This window comes from Dama dama, chromosome 28, assembly GCF_033118175.1.
Source record: "Dama dama isolate Ldn47 chromosome 28, ASM3311817v1, whole genome shotgun sequence".
NCBI classification, from domain to species: Eukaryota; Metazoa; Chordata; class Mammalia; order Artiodactyla; family Cervidae; genus Dama; species Dama dama.
The window spans coordinates 10,064,331-10,081,325 of record NC_083708.1 but is presented as its reverse complement, the minus strand read 5'-3'; the positions used below and the strand labels follow the sequence as shown (position 1 = coordinate 10,081,325).

The 16,995-nt window shown below is 41.8% G+C and overlaps 1 protein-coding gene across 4 annotated transcripts in view; it reads right to left on the bottom strand.

The window, feature by feature from the left end:
- The window catches only part of FAM135A (family with sequence similarity 135 member A), a 147,355-nt gene extending 130,849 nt beyond the window's left edge, over positions 1–16,506 (bottom strand). The window contains exons 1-2 of one of the 4 annotated variants that reach the window (XM_061131776.1): positions 16,319–16,505; positions 13,990–14,126 (exon numbers count right to left, since the gene is read on the bottom strand). The gene's annotated coding sequence lies outside the window, so the exon portion shown is untranslated. Of the gene's footprint in view, positions 1–13,989; positions 14,127–16,318 lie in introns of all 4 variants that reach the window. The other 3 variants (XM_061131777.1, XM_061131775.1, XM_061131778.1) reach the window with 3 other exon arrangements.
- Positions 16,507–16,995: the final 489 nt, after the last annotated feature.

The window sequence follows — 16,995 nt, the reverse complement described above, 5'->3', positions numbered from 1 at the left end:
TCTTCACAGATTTTTTCTTCTTTCCATCATATATAAATAGACTTTACCACCTTCTTTAGTTGTTATTTTAAAGCTTAATAATCACATCAAAAGATTTTTATAGTAACTATTTCTAAGGAGATCAAAATGATACTGCCCTTATATATTTCCTGTTCATGGAAGTAGTCTCTTCTCTAAGACAGCTTCTCCTGTACAAATATTCTTGTGTTCTAGCCCTGACTGTGTGTGTCAAGTTTGGTTAGGTCTCTATGCCTTAACTTACTCAGAAATAAAATAGGTATTCATTCATTAAAACATTTATTGAACACTTACTATAAGATAGGAAATGCAAGAGGTCAAGGCCCAGGTAAGTTCCTGACACCTCAAAAAGCTCACTAGCCACCAGGAACAGATTAACATAGATTAGGTACAGCACACTGATTAAAACAAGGCTTAGGATCTGAGTCCAAATCCAACCTGTTTTTTTACCCCTTATGTCTTCATTTCCTTCATGGGACATAGCATCTCTACCACCCGTATCAGTAGGCCTGTTATCTGAGGAAGAAATATATTTTCCCCTCATTTAAGCCATTTCACTTTTGTATCCCTTTACCGCAGCCTTTTCTTCAATACAGAAATTAATACCAGAATTAGCAAACTGTCATAACAAAATTCTTAAATATGTGGCACTGGCTAAATCACTGGGTAGCAGGCAACAGAGTAACAGGCAAAACTATTAATAAAATAATGGTGACCCTGGTTATATTGGAGCAAAACATGCCATAAACTGTTGCCAACAATAACTTACAGAACGTGGTGCCCATAAAAACCTCAGAACCTCAAGGTAAGAATATGAAAAGAAACACAACGTTCATGTGTGTCAGCGGTTCTTTGCTGCCTTTACCCAGGCAAGAACTGGCCAGTTGGCAACGAAAGATGGAAGGAAATAAAGAGTAGAAATGGGTCCCTGTAGTCAACTCCTTCAATATTTGCAATATCAGGAGATAAGATTATTAGTACTTTTCCCAAGGACTTCTATTAAGACATTTTTTTCACAACAAACTTTTTATTGAAGTATAGTTGACTTAGAATGTATTCACTTCAGGTTTACAGCAAAGTGATTCAGTTACATATATATTCCTTTTCAGACTCTTTTCCATTATAATTTCTTACAAGATATTAAATATAGTTCCTTGTGCTATAAAATAGGTCCTTGTTATTTATTTTATATATAGTGGTTTTTATATCTTCTATCCCAACATCCTAATTTATTCCTTTTTCCCCCACATTTCCCCCGTGGTAACGATAAATTTGTTTTCTATGTGAGTCTATTTCTGTTTGGTGAATAAGTTCATTTGTATCTTTTTTTTTTTTTAAGATTCCACGTATAAGAGATATCATATGATTATCTGTCTTCCTCTATCTGACTTACTTCACTTAATATGATAATCTCTAGGTCCATCCATTTCTGCAAATGGCACTATTTCACTCTTTTTTATGGCATCACCAAGTCAATGGACATGAGTTTGGGTAAACTCCAGGGGTCGGTGATGGACAGGGAGGCCTGGTGTGCTGCAAGTCCATGGGGTTGCAGAGTCGGACACGACTGAGCGACCGAACTGAACTGAAAATTCCAATGTATATATGTACCACATATTTATCCATTTATCTGCTGATGAACATTTAGGTTGCTCCCATGTCTTGACTACCGTAAATAGTGCTGCTATGAACAGTGAGTTGCATGCATCTTTTCAAATTAGAGTTTTCATCTTTTCCAGATGTATGTGCAGAAGTGGGACTGCTGAATCATATGGTAACTCTATTGTTTTTAAGGAAACTCCATACTGTTCTCTATAGTGGCTGTACCAATTTACATTAGCACCAACAGTGTAGGAGGATTCCCTCTACTCCACACCCTCACAAACATTTACTGATGATGGCCATTCTGACTGGTGTGAGACAATACCTCATTGTAGTTTCTATTTTTTATTGAAGTACAGTTGATTTACAATGTTGTGTTAACTTCTATGGTACAGCAAAGTGACTCAGTTATACACACATATATCCACTGTTTTTCATTATGATTTATCTCAAGATAATGAGTATTATTTGTTCCCTATGCCATATAGCAGGACCTTGTTGTTTCTCTACCCTGTATGTAATGATTTGCATCTACTAACCCCAAACTCCCAGTCCATCCTTCCCCAAACCCTCCCACTTTGTACACAAATCTGTTCTATATGTCTGTAGATAAGTTTAATTTTAAATTCCACACTTAAGTGATACCATATGGTACTTGTCTTTCTTTTTCTGACATACTTCACTGAGTATGATAATCTCTAGTTGCAGCCATGTTGCTGTAAATGGCCTTACGTCATTCCTTTGTCATTATGCTGAGCAGTATGTCATCACATATATATGTATATGTACACACACACACATATATTAATATACACACATATACCACATCCTCATCATCCATTCCTCTATCAAGGTACATTTAGGTTGCTTCCACGTCTTGACTATTGTAAACAGTGCTGCTACAGAACATAAAGATGCATGTATCTTTTTGAATTATAGTTTTGCCTGAATATATAGCCCAGGAGTGAGATTACTGGATCACATAGTAATTCTATTTTTAGTTTTCTGGGGAACCTCCAGCCTGTTTTCCATAATGGCTGCACTAAGTTGCCAATCAGTGAGAATGCTTTCTCCACACCCTCTCTAGCATTTGCTATTTGTAAACTTTTTAATGATAGTCATTCTCACCAGTATGCAGTGATATTTCATTAAGGTTTTGCTTTTCATTTCTCTAATGGCTCTATGTTAGGCATCTTTTCATTTGCCTATTGGCCACCTGTATGGCTCCTTTGGAGAAATGTCTATTTAGGTCTTCTGCCTGTTTTTTGATTTTTTTTTTTTTTTTTTTTTTTGCTGAATCGTATGAGTTGTTTGTATATTTTGGAAATTAGGCCCTTGTCAGTTGCATGATTTGCAAATATTTTCTCTCATTTTGTAGTTAAATCTTCATTTTTTTGTGGTTTCCTTTGCTGTGTAAAAGTTTATAAGTTTGATTAGGTTCCATTTGTTTATTTTTTATTTATTAGAGTGTTTGGTCTGTTGTACTCTAGGAGTTTTATGGTATCCAAACTTACATTTAGGTCTTTAATCCATTTTGAGTTTATTTTTGTATATGGAGTTAGAGAATGCTGCAATTTCATTTTTTCACATGCAATTGCTCAGTTTTCTCAGCACACTTATTGAAGAGACTGTTTTTTCTCCTCTGTCTATTCTCCTTCCTTTGTCATTGATTAATTGACATAAGAGTAAGGGTCTATGTACAGGCTTTCTATCCTCTTTCACTGATCTATATGTCTGTTTTGATTACTGCAGCTTTGTATATAGCTTCAGTATATAGCCTCAGTATACAGCCTCAGTATACAGCCTCAGTATACAGCTTCAGTACAGCCTGAAGTCAAGGAGTATGATTCCTCCAGCTCTGCTCTTCTTTCTCAAGATTTTTTTGGATATTTGAGGTCTTTTGTGTTTCCATACACATCTTAAAATTTCTGTTCTAGAAAACCCTAACAATGCTACAGTAAACTAATGGAACTCATCAATGAATTCAGTAAAGTTGCAGGGTACTAAATTAATATACAGATATCTGTTCTGTATCTGTAGACAAAAGTGAACTATCAGAAAGGAAAATCAAGGAACAATACCATTTATCATTGCATCAAAAAGAATAAAATGCCAAGGAATAAACCTACCTAAGGAGGCAAGATCTGTACTCCGAAAACTCTAAGACACAGATGAAAGAATCGGAGTCAACAAAAACAAGATGGAAAGATATACCATGTTCTTGAATTAGAAGAATCAATACTGTTAAAATGACTATCCCACCTAAGGCCATGTACAGATTTAATGCAATCCTTATCAAATTACCAATGGCATTTCTCACAGAACTTTTAAGACTTCCTGATGAAACAAAGAAATACAGTGCTATGGATAAGATTATACTAGTGTGCTGCCATCCCTCTCAGCAATGCCTCCTGTTTCAGATGACTTCAAGACAAAGAGAATGTGCTGAGTGCACAAAAAAGCAATAAATTTAAGTCAGGCTTAAGAACCACAGCAGGAAAGAACTATTTTGCCATAGTCACTGGCACCAGAACTGAATGGAGACCAACACAAATGAATCCTACTATATTTTTGAGAGAATTGTATTTGTCAAAGATATTAAAAGCTAACCTGCAAACACCTGTGACTGTGTAACTTGCAGGATGGCAAGTCTACCAAAGCAGAAAGCTAACTATGAAAACTAGATGCCTTCCCAACTGGGAAAATTTTCAGTACCAACTTCAGGTGTGATCATGGAGGTTAACATAAGGAAGAAACACCCGGACAGCAAAGACAGGGGTCAGAGTACAATGAATATAGGCATTCTTACCAGAAGAGCTGCTACACCATTACTGCCCAGCACTACCCTCACCCAGTGACTTCTCTCATTGTTTGCTTACCCAAATGGAAAATTGTATTATTATTTTCCTGTTTTTGATCCATCACTATGTCCGGTGTATGTGGGAGGGACAAGGGAGGAACAGTAATGCTGTCTTGTCTCCAGGTCACTGGACTTGCAGATCTAACAGGTGGATCTGCTCTCTCCATTGGATTAATGTAACAGGAGGATGGATCCTCGGTTGTCTCCTTTGGCAATGGGAACTGGAGTATTTTCAATAGGCAGGATGAAGGATACACACGGATACTTTGGTAGGTGAACTGCAAGACTGTGGTTGACAACTTGTCACTTCTGTTTTCCTCTTTTTTTCCTGCTGAATGATCAGCAATCCTGAGACAACATTTCCCAACCAGCTCTGAGGCAACTGTGGCCAATCCACTCTTTCTGTGGACTGCAAATTGAAGTCCACAGACAAATATGCAATGTCTGCCTCACTTGTTTAAAAGGAAATTCTTGGCTCTGGATTTCATCGCTTCCTTTTTCTACAGGCTGGAATACCTTCTTAATAGTGATCTAGTATCAACCACACAGATTAAAACAGAACCCAGAAAAATGGTAAAACAGAAAGATGGAAAGATTCTGGATTCTGGAATGGTTTCATAGAGCACAGATGTCAAGTTTATCTAGACTGCTCAGACTTTCGTTTTATAACTCTTTATCACAGCAACTGTACCTAACCTATACCTTAAGTAATATGTCCTCCCTTCTGGCTATTTTCAAAGAAGCAGGCAAATGATCCTTTATATTACATATGTTAATAATTATATATTACATACAATAACAATAAAATAAAATGCTATATGATAATATACATGATTTGAAAATAATTCAAATCGTCTCTCTTTGTTCCATTGCAAGCCCCCAATGGCTTCCCACCATGTTCAGTAGCACCACCTTACAATGGCCTATATGACGACCTTACAGGACCTGGTTCTTTCACCTCTCTAACCTCATCTCCTCCTCATCTCGGCCCACTCCAATCACACTGCTTGCTATTTCTCAAACACACCAAAGAGATTAATGCTTCGGGGCTTTTGCAGTTGTTCCCTTGGACACTCTTCCCTCCAGGGTATCCAAATGACTCACCCACGTACCTCCTAGTCTTCATTCACTGAGTGAGACAAGGCTGTGGTCCACGGGATCAGTTTGGTTAGCTTTCTGTGACTGGTTTTCATTCTGTCTGCCCTCTGATGGATGAGGATAAGAGGCTTGTGGAAACTTCCTGATTGGAAGCACTGGCTGTGGTGAAAACTGGGTCTTGAGCAAGGCCATGCTCAGTAACTCTTTGATCCAATTTTCTGTTGATGGGTGGGGCTGTGTTCCCTCCCTGTAGTTTGGTCTGAGGTCAAACTATGGTAAGGGTAATGGTGACTTTCTGCAAAAGGACTTAGGTCAGCACCCGTGGCTCCTAGGACTGTTGTAGTCAATGATACTGACCCCGTGGCAGGCCACTGTCAACTCACGGCTCCGCTGGAGACTCCTTGATGCTTTCAGGCAAGTCTGGCTCAGTCGCTTGTGGGGTCACTGCTCCTATCTCCTGGGTCCTGGTGCATACAAGGTTTTCTTGTGCCCTCCAAGAGTCTGTTTCCCCAGTTCTGTGGAAGTTCTGTAATCAAATCCTGCTGACCTTCAATGTCAGATTCCCTGGGGATATGCAGTTCCTTTGCTGGATCCCCAGGTTGGGAAATCTGTTGTGGAGCCTAGGACTTTTGCAACAGTGTGAGAACTACTTTGGTATAATTGTTCTGATCACATGGATCACAGCCTTGTCTAACTCAATGAAACTCTGAGTTTCATTGGCTGTGCAGGGCCACCCAAGATGGATGGGACATGTTGGAGAGTTCAGACAAAACGTGGTCCACTGGAGAAGGGAACAGTAAACCACTTCAGCATTCTTACCTTGAGAACTCCATGAACAGTATGAAAAGGCAAAAAGGTATGACACTGAAAGACGAACTCCCAAGATGAGTAGGTGCCCAAGATGCTACTGCAGAAGAGCAGAGAATTAGCTCCAGAAAGAATGAAGAGGCTGAGACAAAGCGGAAACAACACCCAGTTGTGGATGTGACTGGTGGTGAAAGTAAAATCCAATGCTGTAAAGAACAATACTGCACAGGAACCTGGAATGTTAGGTCCATGAATCAAGGTTAACTGGAATTGGTCAAACAGCAGATGGCAAGAGTGAATTTTAGGAATCAGTGAACTCATATGGACTGGAATGGGCAAATTTAATTCAGATGACCATTATATCTACTACTGTGGGCAAGAATCCCTAAGAAGAAATGGAGTAGCCATGATAGTCAACAAAGGAGTCAGAAATATAGTACTTGGGTGCAATCTCAAAATGACAGAATGACCTCAGTTCGTTTCCAATGCAAACCATTCAATATCACAGTAATACAAGGCTATGCCCCAACTACTAATGCCGAAGAAGCTGAACGGTTTTGTGAAGACCTACAAGATCTTCTAAAACTAATACCAAAAAAAAAAAGATGTCCTTTTGATCACAGGGGACTGGACTGCAAAAGTAGGAAGTCAATAGAAAGCTGGAGTAACAGGCAAGTTTGGCCTTGGAGTACAGAATGAAGCAGGGCAAAGGCTGACAGAGTTTTGCCAAGAGAATGCACTGGTCATTGGAGGAGCAAACACCCTCCTCCAATACCACAAGAGATGATGACTCTACACATGGACATCACCAGATGGTCAATACTGAAATCAGACTGATTCTAGTCTTTGCAGCCAAAGATGGAGAAGCTCTATACAGTCAGCAGAAACAAGACTGGGAGCTGACTGTGGCTCAGATCATGATCTTCTTATTGGCAAATTCAGACTTAAATTGAAGAAAATAGGAAAAACCACTAGGCCATTCATATATGACCTATATCGAGTCCCTTATGATTATAGAGCAGAAGTGACAAGTAAGGTTCAAGGGATTAGATCTGATAGACAACGTCTGAGGAACTATGGACAGAGGTTTGTAATATTGTACAGGAGGCTGTAATCAAAACCATCAAAGAAATGCAAAAAGGCAAAACAGTTGTCTGAGGAGGCCTTACAAGTAGCTGAGAAAAGAAGAGAAGAGAAAGGCAAAGGAGAAAAGGAAATGCAGAGTTCCATCTGAATGCAGAGTTCCAAAGAACAGCAAGGAGAGATAGGTAAGACTTCCTAAGTGAACAATGCAAAGAAATAGAGGAAAACAACAGATTGGGAAAGATTAGAAATCTCTTCAAGAAAATTATAGAGATACCAAGGGAACATTTCATGCAAAGATGAACACAATAAAGGACAGAAACCTAAAGGCAGGGACCCTACAGAAGCAGAAGAGATTAAGAAAAGATGGCAAGAACACACAGAACTATACAAGAAAGATCTTATATGACCCAGATAACCACGATGGTGTGATCACTCACCTAGAGCCAGACATCTTGGAGTGCAAAGTCACATGGGCCTTAGGCAGCATCACTACAAAGCTAGCGGAGATGATGGAATTCCAGATAAGTTATTCATATCCTAAAAGATGATGCTGTGAAAGTGATGAACTCAACATATCAGCAAATTTGGAAAACTCAGCAGTGGCCACAGGACTGGGAAAGGTCAGTTTTCATTCTAATCCCAAAGAAGGGCTATGCCAAAGAATGTTCAAACTACTACACAATTGCACTCATTTCACATATTAGCAAAGTAATACTCAAAATCAAGCTAGGCTTCAACAGTACGTGAACCAAGAACTTTCAGAGATTCAAGCTGGATTTAGAAAACGTGGATGAACCAGAGATCAAATTGCCAACATCCACTGGATCATAGCAAAAGAGAGATTTCCAGAAAACTCAAGAGAATTTTTTTCAAGGGAATTCCAGAAAAACATCTACTTCTGTTTCATTGACAACGCCAAGCCTTTGACTGCGTGGATCACAACAAAATGTGGAAAATTCTTCAAGAGATGGGAATACAGACCCACCTTACCTGCCTCCTGAGAAACCTGTATGCAGGTCAAGAAGCAACAGTTAGAACCGGACATGGAACAACGGACTGGTTCCAAATTGGGAATGGAATACGTCAAGGCTGTATATCATCACCCTGCTTATTTAACTTCTATTCACAGTACATCATGCGAAATGCCGGGCTGGATGAAGCATAAGCCGAAATCAAGACTGCCAGGAGAATTGTCAATAATCTCAGATATGCAGATGACACCATCCTTATGGCAGAACGCGAAGAGGAACTAAAGAGCCTCTTGATGAAAGAGGAGAGAGAAAAAGCTGGCTTAAAACTCAACATTCAAAAAACTAAGATTATGGCATCAGGTCCCATGACTTCATGGTAACATGATGGGGAAACAAAGGAAAGAGTGACAGACTTTATTTTCTTGGACTCAAAAATCACTGCAGATGGTGACTGCAGCCATGAAATTAAAAGACGCTTACTCCTTGGAAGGAAAGCCATGACAAACCTAGACATCCTAGAAAGCAGACACATTACTCTGCCAACAAAGGTCCATATAGTCAAAGCTATGGTTTTTCCAGTATGGGTGTGAGAATTGGACCATAAAGAAGTCTGAGCAGGAAAGAACTGATGCTTTCGAACTGTACTGGAGAAGACTCTTGAAAGTCCCCTCAATTGCAGGGAGTTCAAACCAGTCTATCCTAAAGGAAATTAACCCTGAATTCTCACTGAAGGACTGATGCTGAAGCTGAAGCTCCAATACTCTGGCCACCTGATGCAAAGAACTGACTCACTGGAAAAGACCCTAATGCTGGGGAAGACTGAAGGCAGGAGGAAAAGGGGACGACAGAGGACAAACGAGATGGTTGGATGGCATCACCGACCCAACGGACATTATTCTGAGCAAACTCTGGGAGATGGTGAAGGAGAGGGAAGCCTAGTGTGCTGCAGTCCATGGGGTCACAAAGAGTAGGACATGACTGAGCAACTGAACAATAATTCCATAAATATTAACTATTATTATTTTTCTATTTAAATCCAACCAACTTGAAGAAAGGAATTATTACACTGATAAACTGAAAACAGACGCTCGGTGCTTAAACACTTGACCTAGCTTCTAAGACCAGGGCTGTTCACTCGCATCAGATCAGTTGAGACCTCCAGTATCTGCAAGGGGAGTCCAGGCACGGATATCTGGAAAAATATGCAAGATGCTCCTGTACCACCCACACCATCCTGAAACAATAGCTAACCATTCTGAACTCAGCCTGAACTTCTGACTGTTTCAGAAACCTAAAGAGGACACAGACATGTCTGAAACTGAGAGGCACAGCTCAGAGGTTCCTTAAAATAGACTGGAGACCACAGGCAATGATGAGATCCTTTCTCAGAAATCAAAGCGCGAACAGCCTTGACTCTTGAACTACAAACCCAAAATAGGTATCCTGAGGATGGTTCCTTCTCCTAAAGCTGAGGGTAAACAAGCTAAACAAATTGGAGATTCCAGACACTCCCTTTGTCAACCCAAGAAATCAAGGGACCACTTCTATCAATTATGAAGCCAATGACTCCAGCTTCTGAATCCCATTCCCAGGTTAGCAGCCATGGGACAAATGGGTTCAGAGCCTATAATACTGACAGTCCAAATAACAATGCCCAGCTGTATGCAGAAGTTAGGTACTAAAGACACCATATAAAGCAAAAATCATCTATGGAACCACTTATCTGTAGAACAGCTCCACATTAGGAATTAATACATCATTTCTCAATGAGTAAAGCACAGTCATTTTTTTCTTTCAGCTTTAGGAAAAAAATTCACTAGTTCTTCAGATGAACACTATATAATGTAGCAAACTTGCACTTAGAAGCCAAAGTATACAAAAACCTACATGTCTTTAAATGTTCACACTGAATGTAATGAGATGTTCACATTCAGACAGACACACAGGAACTGAAACCAAGTGAGAGAACATCAAGTTAAAGCCCAACCAGATAAGGGACTCACACTATGACAGACATCAAGGGACTGACAGTGACACTGGGATCCAGGACCAGTGAGGGGAAGGGCATCTAATCTAACATGCATATTTCAATTACAGTTTGTTAAATAGGAATACGATGGGAACAAAGAGATCTTTCAGATCTTTTAGAAGGTTAACTCAATCCATTTAATAATAGTCAATTTTGGGTCCATTCTTGGGGGGGGGGGGGTCTTCTCCCAATGAATAAGCAGGAGGCCCCAAAGAGGGGCACCCCAGAAGCCTTCAGAATGCTGTTCTCATAACTTTGTGAATAGTAAAATATTTCTGTAACATCCAAGTTCTGTGTGAGAGTAGGAAGATCCATCTCTTGGACAAAGTATCCTCAGCCACCACCTTTCCTAAGTACCACTCACTGATGGCACAGCATAACTCCAATATACAAAAGTCAGGCCCTTCAGCTAATCTTGATCAAGTCAAACCAGACAGCCATAAACTGAGAATAAACAGCCAGTGACGTCTATAGAGTTGTACACCTGTAATCCTGCTATCTGGTGTAACTCTGGCCACCTAGATTGACTAAGTCTGCATTGGTTGGTTCAGTCTAAATATCTGGCCTATGATCCTGTTTCTGGATTTACATTCAGTTCCCTTTTGGACTGACTGAGGTCTTGACACCCTGACCACCTCTGAAAGCTCCCTCTTTCTGGAGCTAAACACACTAAGCCATTGGATTACATCCTACTCTAAAATGGCCAAGTCACCTGGCACTCTCCTGACTCAGGATCACCATCACTCAGGTGGCTTTTAACCTTTTTGCCCTCACAATTATTCACACATGCAACACCCTTTCATCAGTAACATCTCTCATCTTAAAAGGTGATTTACAATGAAGAGGAGCTTAAAAGAATTGCTATGAATAAAGGGGACATGGAAAGTAAGGAAAATCACTGGTCTAGAATCTTTTGCTGTCACTTAATCACTCAACACAATAAACTCCTGAGGACCATACACGATACTGCACAAGTTATATTTAGAAATATTTAAGAAAGGAATAGAGTACTAAGTTCTTCTCTTCTAGGGCGAGGGTAAAAGGGAGATCTTCCAGAGGAAAGATAAGCAGAAAACCTTGAAAGACAAACTATATTTTAAAAAGCGATATGTTTGCCTGTTGATATCAAATGTAGAACAAACAGCAATATCAAATACAAACACAGAACTTTTTGGAGCCCTCACTCTTCTACAAGTAGCTCTTATTAACATTACTTCATCTCATTCTCATAAAAATCTGAAAGAGCTATTATTACTCCATTTTACAGGTGAAGAAACTAAGGAGGGAAAAGTTTACACAATTTATCCAAGGTCACATGGTTAGAAAACAATGGAAAAAGCACAAAACTCTCCAAAGTGTCAAACTTCACAGCCTATATTTAAACTTATATAATTCTAAAGTCTACACCTTGTTTTAGGAAACAGATTCAATAGTCATCAAGCCATGAAATAAATATGCCCCTACTTAAAGAAAACCTGAAATCAGAATGCAATGTTGATAAAAAAAAAAATACACTTGATAAATTAACTACATTCCATTTTCCATGTAATTAACATTATTCCCTAATCATGAAATCTTCAAATTCCTCACACCCACAAATACAAAATCTGAAGTTTAAAGGCACTGACATCTCCTGTCTGTGTGTGTGTCTGTGTGTGTGCTCAGTTGGGTCCAACTCTTTTCAACCCCATGAAGTGCAGCCCACCAGGCCTCCTCTGTCCATGGAATTTTCCAGGCAGGAATACTGGAGCAGGTTGCCATTTCCTCCTCCAGGGTATCTTCCCGACCCAGAGATGGAATCTGCATCTCCTGCATTGGCAGCCAGATTCTTTACCATTGCACTACCTGGGAAGCCCTACTATCTTCTAATTTCTTAAAAATCTGGGTTTAAACACTTGGGTCTAATAATAGAGAAATACATTACTTCTCATCTTAGAACTGACATTTAAGATTAAGGAGCACCCTCAGAACATTATTAATTTTGGATAACTGTGTTAATATGAGAAAATCCATAGAAAAACAAAGCGTAAACCTAATGTAGAAAGAACGTCAGTAGCCTCTAAGATCATTTGGATGGTTGACTTACTGTAGGAAGCAGTAAGGAGAGCAGAGGAGAGCCCCTCCTGCTCATTATGGGCCACCTAGTAAAAGGCACCCCAGGGAGGGCAGGGCTTTTTAAGAGCAGCTCACGTAAAGTTTTCATGCTGTTCATGTGCCATCAAACAGACCTGACAGTGACACAACACAGAATGTCTCTGAGTATGTCATGTTATTATATACCTTAAAAATCCCAGAAGAGCCCAAAGAACCAAAACTAGTCACTCCTTTTAACATGAAAAGAAATTCATTATTTCACAGTCATTATCTGTTACTTAGTTCCAGGATCTGCTCAGCATTTCTCAAAATATTTCATCAACAGAGAGCAAAGCTCAGAACCAAAACAAAAAGTACAATCCTCTGTCTAAAAAATATTCCAAGAAACAAACAATGTTTTCTTAACAGCTTATGCTTTCCTGCTTTCTTCAGTACATCATTAACTTGGTAGCAGATAGACCTGGATTCTAATTCAGACTCTCTAAGCCTCAGTTTTCTCAAATGGAAAGATTTATAATTTCTACGTTCAAAGGACCTGACACTTTTCATATTTCCATTAAGAAAAAAGAGGTCCATTGTTATTTAATTTAGAACATCACTGACAACCAAGTATGACCCTATTTTAAAAATGGCAATCTTTAAAAATAAAATGGTAAAACCCACTGTGAAGATATTTCACTACATTCCTTCTGAAAAATCTAGACCTGCCTAACAACTTGGGCTTCCCAACTTCTCTGAAAATCCACTGGGCCCATTAGGAATGCTTTTTTCTGTACTACCACTTTGCTTCTTACCCATATTCATTTCAAAACCTCCTTCCTGACAAACAACTCAAGGAAAAAAAGGAAACATTACTCACTTCAGACATATGCTCCCATCTCCATCCATTTAAACACACAATAGAACATATCACAAAACTCACTTTTAATCATTCTTAATACTTCGAATCAAAGGAAATCCTCACCTTGTCTATCACCTAAAGAACCTCCACTCTCAAATGTCCATAGCTACAGGAAACAAATATAAACTGTAAGACAACAGAATTTCATGAAAGTTACCAAAACACTGTTAACTTTACATTTTCAGTATCAAATTCTGGCAAACATAGGGCAAACATACTGAATGCGGCAGTGTCTGTTTCATTGCATATGAAGGTTCATTTAAACTAGTCCATGTTTATAACACATGCTACTAAACTTTTCACATAAGTCTGAAACTAAAAAAAAACAAACAAAAACCCAAAAACTAAATTGCAGTGATCTGGGATTTAAGCATTCAATTCTACTCTTATGACATAGTCTAAAAGAGACAAAAACTAAGTGTTTTATATAGCAATTTTTGTCTGTGGTGGCCCTAAGCATGCTTAAATGATTAGGGTTTACTTTGCTTTTGAAAGATTAGTGGGTAGCCACTTGTTTACTCACATATTATAAGGAGAGACACTGAAGGTACACAGGTTAAGTGACTTCTACAAATTAACGTCATGAGTCATCGTAAGAGTGTAGATCCTCTGACATCCAGCCATGTGCCCATTGTCTGCCATGAATCTTTATTTTCATTTCTAAGAGCACAGAATCAACTTACTATAAATACCAACAAGAATGTGTAAGCATTTAGTTTTTTAATAAACAGTTACCTAGAAATAGAAGGACTCGCCTTTGAAAGACGGGAAGATTTTCTTCAGAAGCAACAGTTATCTCTATCTACACTGGAAAAATCATTTTCAAAAATCCTAAAAGCTGAGTTCATCACATCCTACCATACACAACTGCTGCTTCTTCCAAAAGAGGTGTGGTTTCACAACATCAAGCTCTGCTTTTATACTAATATCATGTCAAATAAGAAAGTACACATTTTTGTCTTGGTGCGTCCCTTCTATACTACAGAAACAGAAAAATTCAACTCTACCTGACACAGAAACATAAGGAAGAATTTACTGTTTGTGGGCTGCTTTGGGATTACAGAATGAAATACATAATCCAGTTGCTCCTCGGCCCTAGAATAAAGGCAAACTTCACTGAGAGTGACTACTTCAGCAGATGCCTTCAAAATAAGATCCTACAATGTTATTTATATAGAGAAGTTTTTTATAAGCCAAATATTGATCACAATAAAATGAAGCAAAAAAACCTCCACAACTGTTTATAAAGTTCTTTTACCCAATTCACAAATTTAATACTTCTGTCCCCTTACTAAACTTCTCCTTTAGTAAGGACACTAATTCTGCAAGTTAGTAAAAATTGTTAGCACTTATGGCAGAGAACAGAGACCATCACAAAAATGATGCGATCAACTGCAATGGCAAATGTATAAAATATCAAATTAATAACTAATTTTTAAATTTTTTTGATAAATTTCACTTAGTATTCGTTCCTGGACAACTGTATTTCCTGGAGAACAATAAAATCTCAAAATTTTAACCTTAGGTCTGGAGGTTAGCCTTTATATTTTCACCAAGCCTCTCCTCAAGTTGCTTCTTCTTGACATGTCAGGTAAACATAATTCTTGAAAATTAAAGGTTTGATCAGTTAAGTGTAACAGGTTACGGCTACTGTCACTCCTGTTGGTACTTCCAGTCAGCGAACTGTCAACTGAACTAAGTACACTGAGCAATTACCTAGTTTAGGTAGAAAGTAAAAAGAGACTAGCAAGGAGATCCAACCGGTCCATCCTAGAGGAGATCAATCCTGGGTGTTCATTGGAAGGACTGATGCTGAAGCTGAAACTCCAGTACTCTGGCCACCTCACGCGAAGAGTTGACTCATTGGAAAAGACCCTGATGCAGGGAGGGATCGGGGGCAGGAGGAGAAGGGGACGACAGAGGATGAGATGGCTGGATGGTATCACCGACTCGATGGACATGGTTTGGGTGGACTCCGGGAGTTGGTGATAGACAGGGAGGCTTGGCGTGCTGCGATTCATACAGTAGCAAAGAGTCGGACACGACTGAGCGACAGAATTGAACTGAAAAGAGACTAGAACTCCTCAGAGATTGTATAAAAAGTAAAACGGAGAGGAGTTAAGAGACTCGACCTATGCAAACGGGAAAAAAACAACAGTTTTAGTGAGGAAAAAAGATCAAGATTCGAGAGTTAAGGGTTGGGGTCAGGATGGAGAGAGACGGGAGGACAGGGAGGGATCCTCAGACGGAGAGGGGTGAAGTCAGGGCAGAGAGGAAGGATTCGGGGCGCCAGGGCCTCCGAAGATGAAGTCCTGCGCCAAGTGATGCTGAAGCAAAACCCTGTCAGAAGCTAACGCAAGACGGGGAAGGCGAAGAACCGAAGGGGGCAAACGGGCAGAGCAGAGCGAGCGAAGGGAGGAATGACAGAGGGAGCGGAGAAGGGAGCCGGCGGCGGGCGAAGAGCCGGCCCGGGGGCGCCCAGAGGAGGGAGGGGCCCCAGGGGCACCCCGCCTCCCACGGAGGGGCCGCTGGGGATGAGGGGCGCGGCGCGGCAGGGAGAAGGCGCGAGGACGCGCAGGGGGCGAAGAGCGGCCGGGAGCTCGCGGGCCGCGCGAGGGTCGGGCCCGAGGCGCGGCGGGCAGCGCGGCTCCGCAGCCCGAGCGCGCCCGCCGGCCGTCCCCGCCGACCTTCAGGGGCCCGGCGCCGGCTCCAACCCGGAGCGGCCGGGTAGGGCCGGAGCCGAGAGCGGGGACCGGGCGCAGAGGAGGCCGCTCCCCGCCCGGCCGCGGGGAGGGGACGCGAACAGGGTCGCGGGGGTCGCGGGCCGGGACAGCCGGACGTCGAGAGCTCACCTCTCGCCCGGCTCGGCCGCCGCCGCCGCCGCCGCCGCCGCCCGTCGAACCGTGGAGCTCGCTGTTTCGGTGGAAGAAGGCGGCCCCGCCCGGGTCAGCACCATCCCGCCGCGGGCCCCTCACATCGCCGTCGCAGCACCGCAACCTCCGCCGCTGAGGAGCCGGCTCGTAACCGCCGCCCGGCGAGCGGCCCCGCGCGGCCAGCGAGCATGCGCACTGCGCGGGTCCCCGAGGGAGCGCCGCGGGCCGCGCTACCTGCGAGCCACAGGTCCCGGCCGCGGCCCCGCCCCCAGGCCGCCCAGCCGGCCGCGCCCTCCCCTTGCCAGGCGAGGCCCCGCCCTCCCAGGCCTGCGCCCCGCCCCGCCGCGCGCCCGGCGCTCCCGGGCCTGGGTTCCAGACCCAGCGCTGACTGAGATTTTGAGAGCTGTGTCCACCCTATCCGGCTCAGGCTCCCAAGCTCCCGCGAGAACGGGAAGTTGGCGTCAATAAAAGGCGCTGGCCCGTGGGACGGGCAGGATTGCGGGCGTCGGGAGGGTGACAGCTAGGGCTCGGGAGACGAGGGAGGGCGAGGAGAGCGACTGCTGGGCTGCACTTCTCGCTTTGTCGTTTATTCTTCCCTCTTCCTCACCTTCTTCCTCCGATCCGGGATGAAGAGCCTGGTCCTTGCGCAGTAGGAG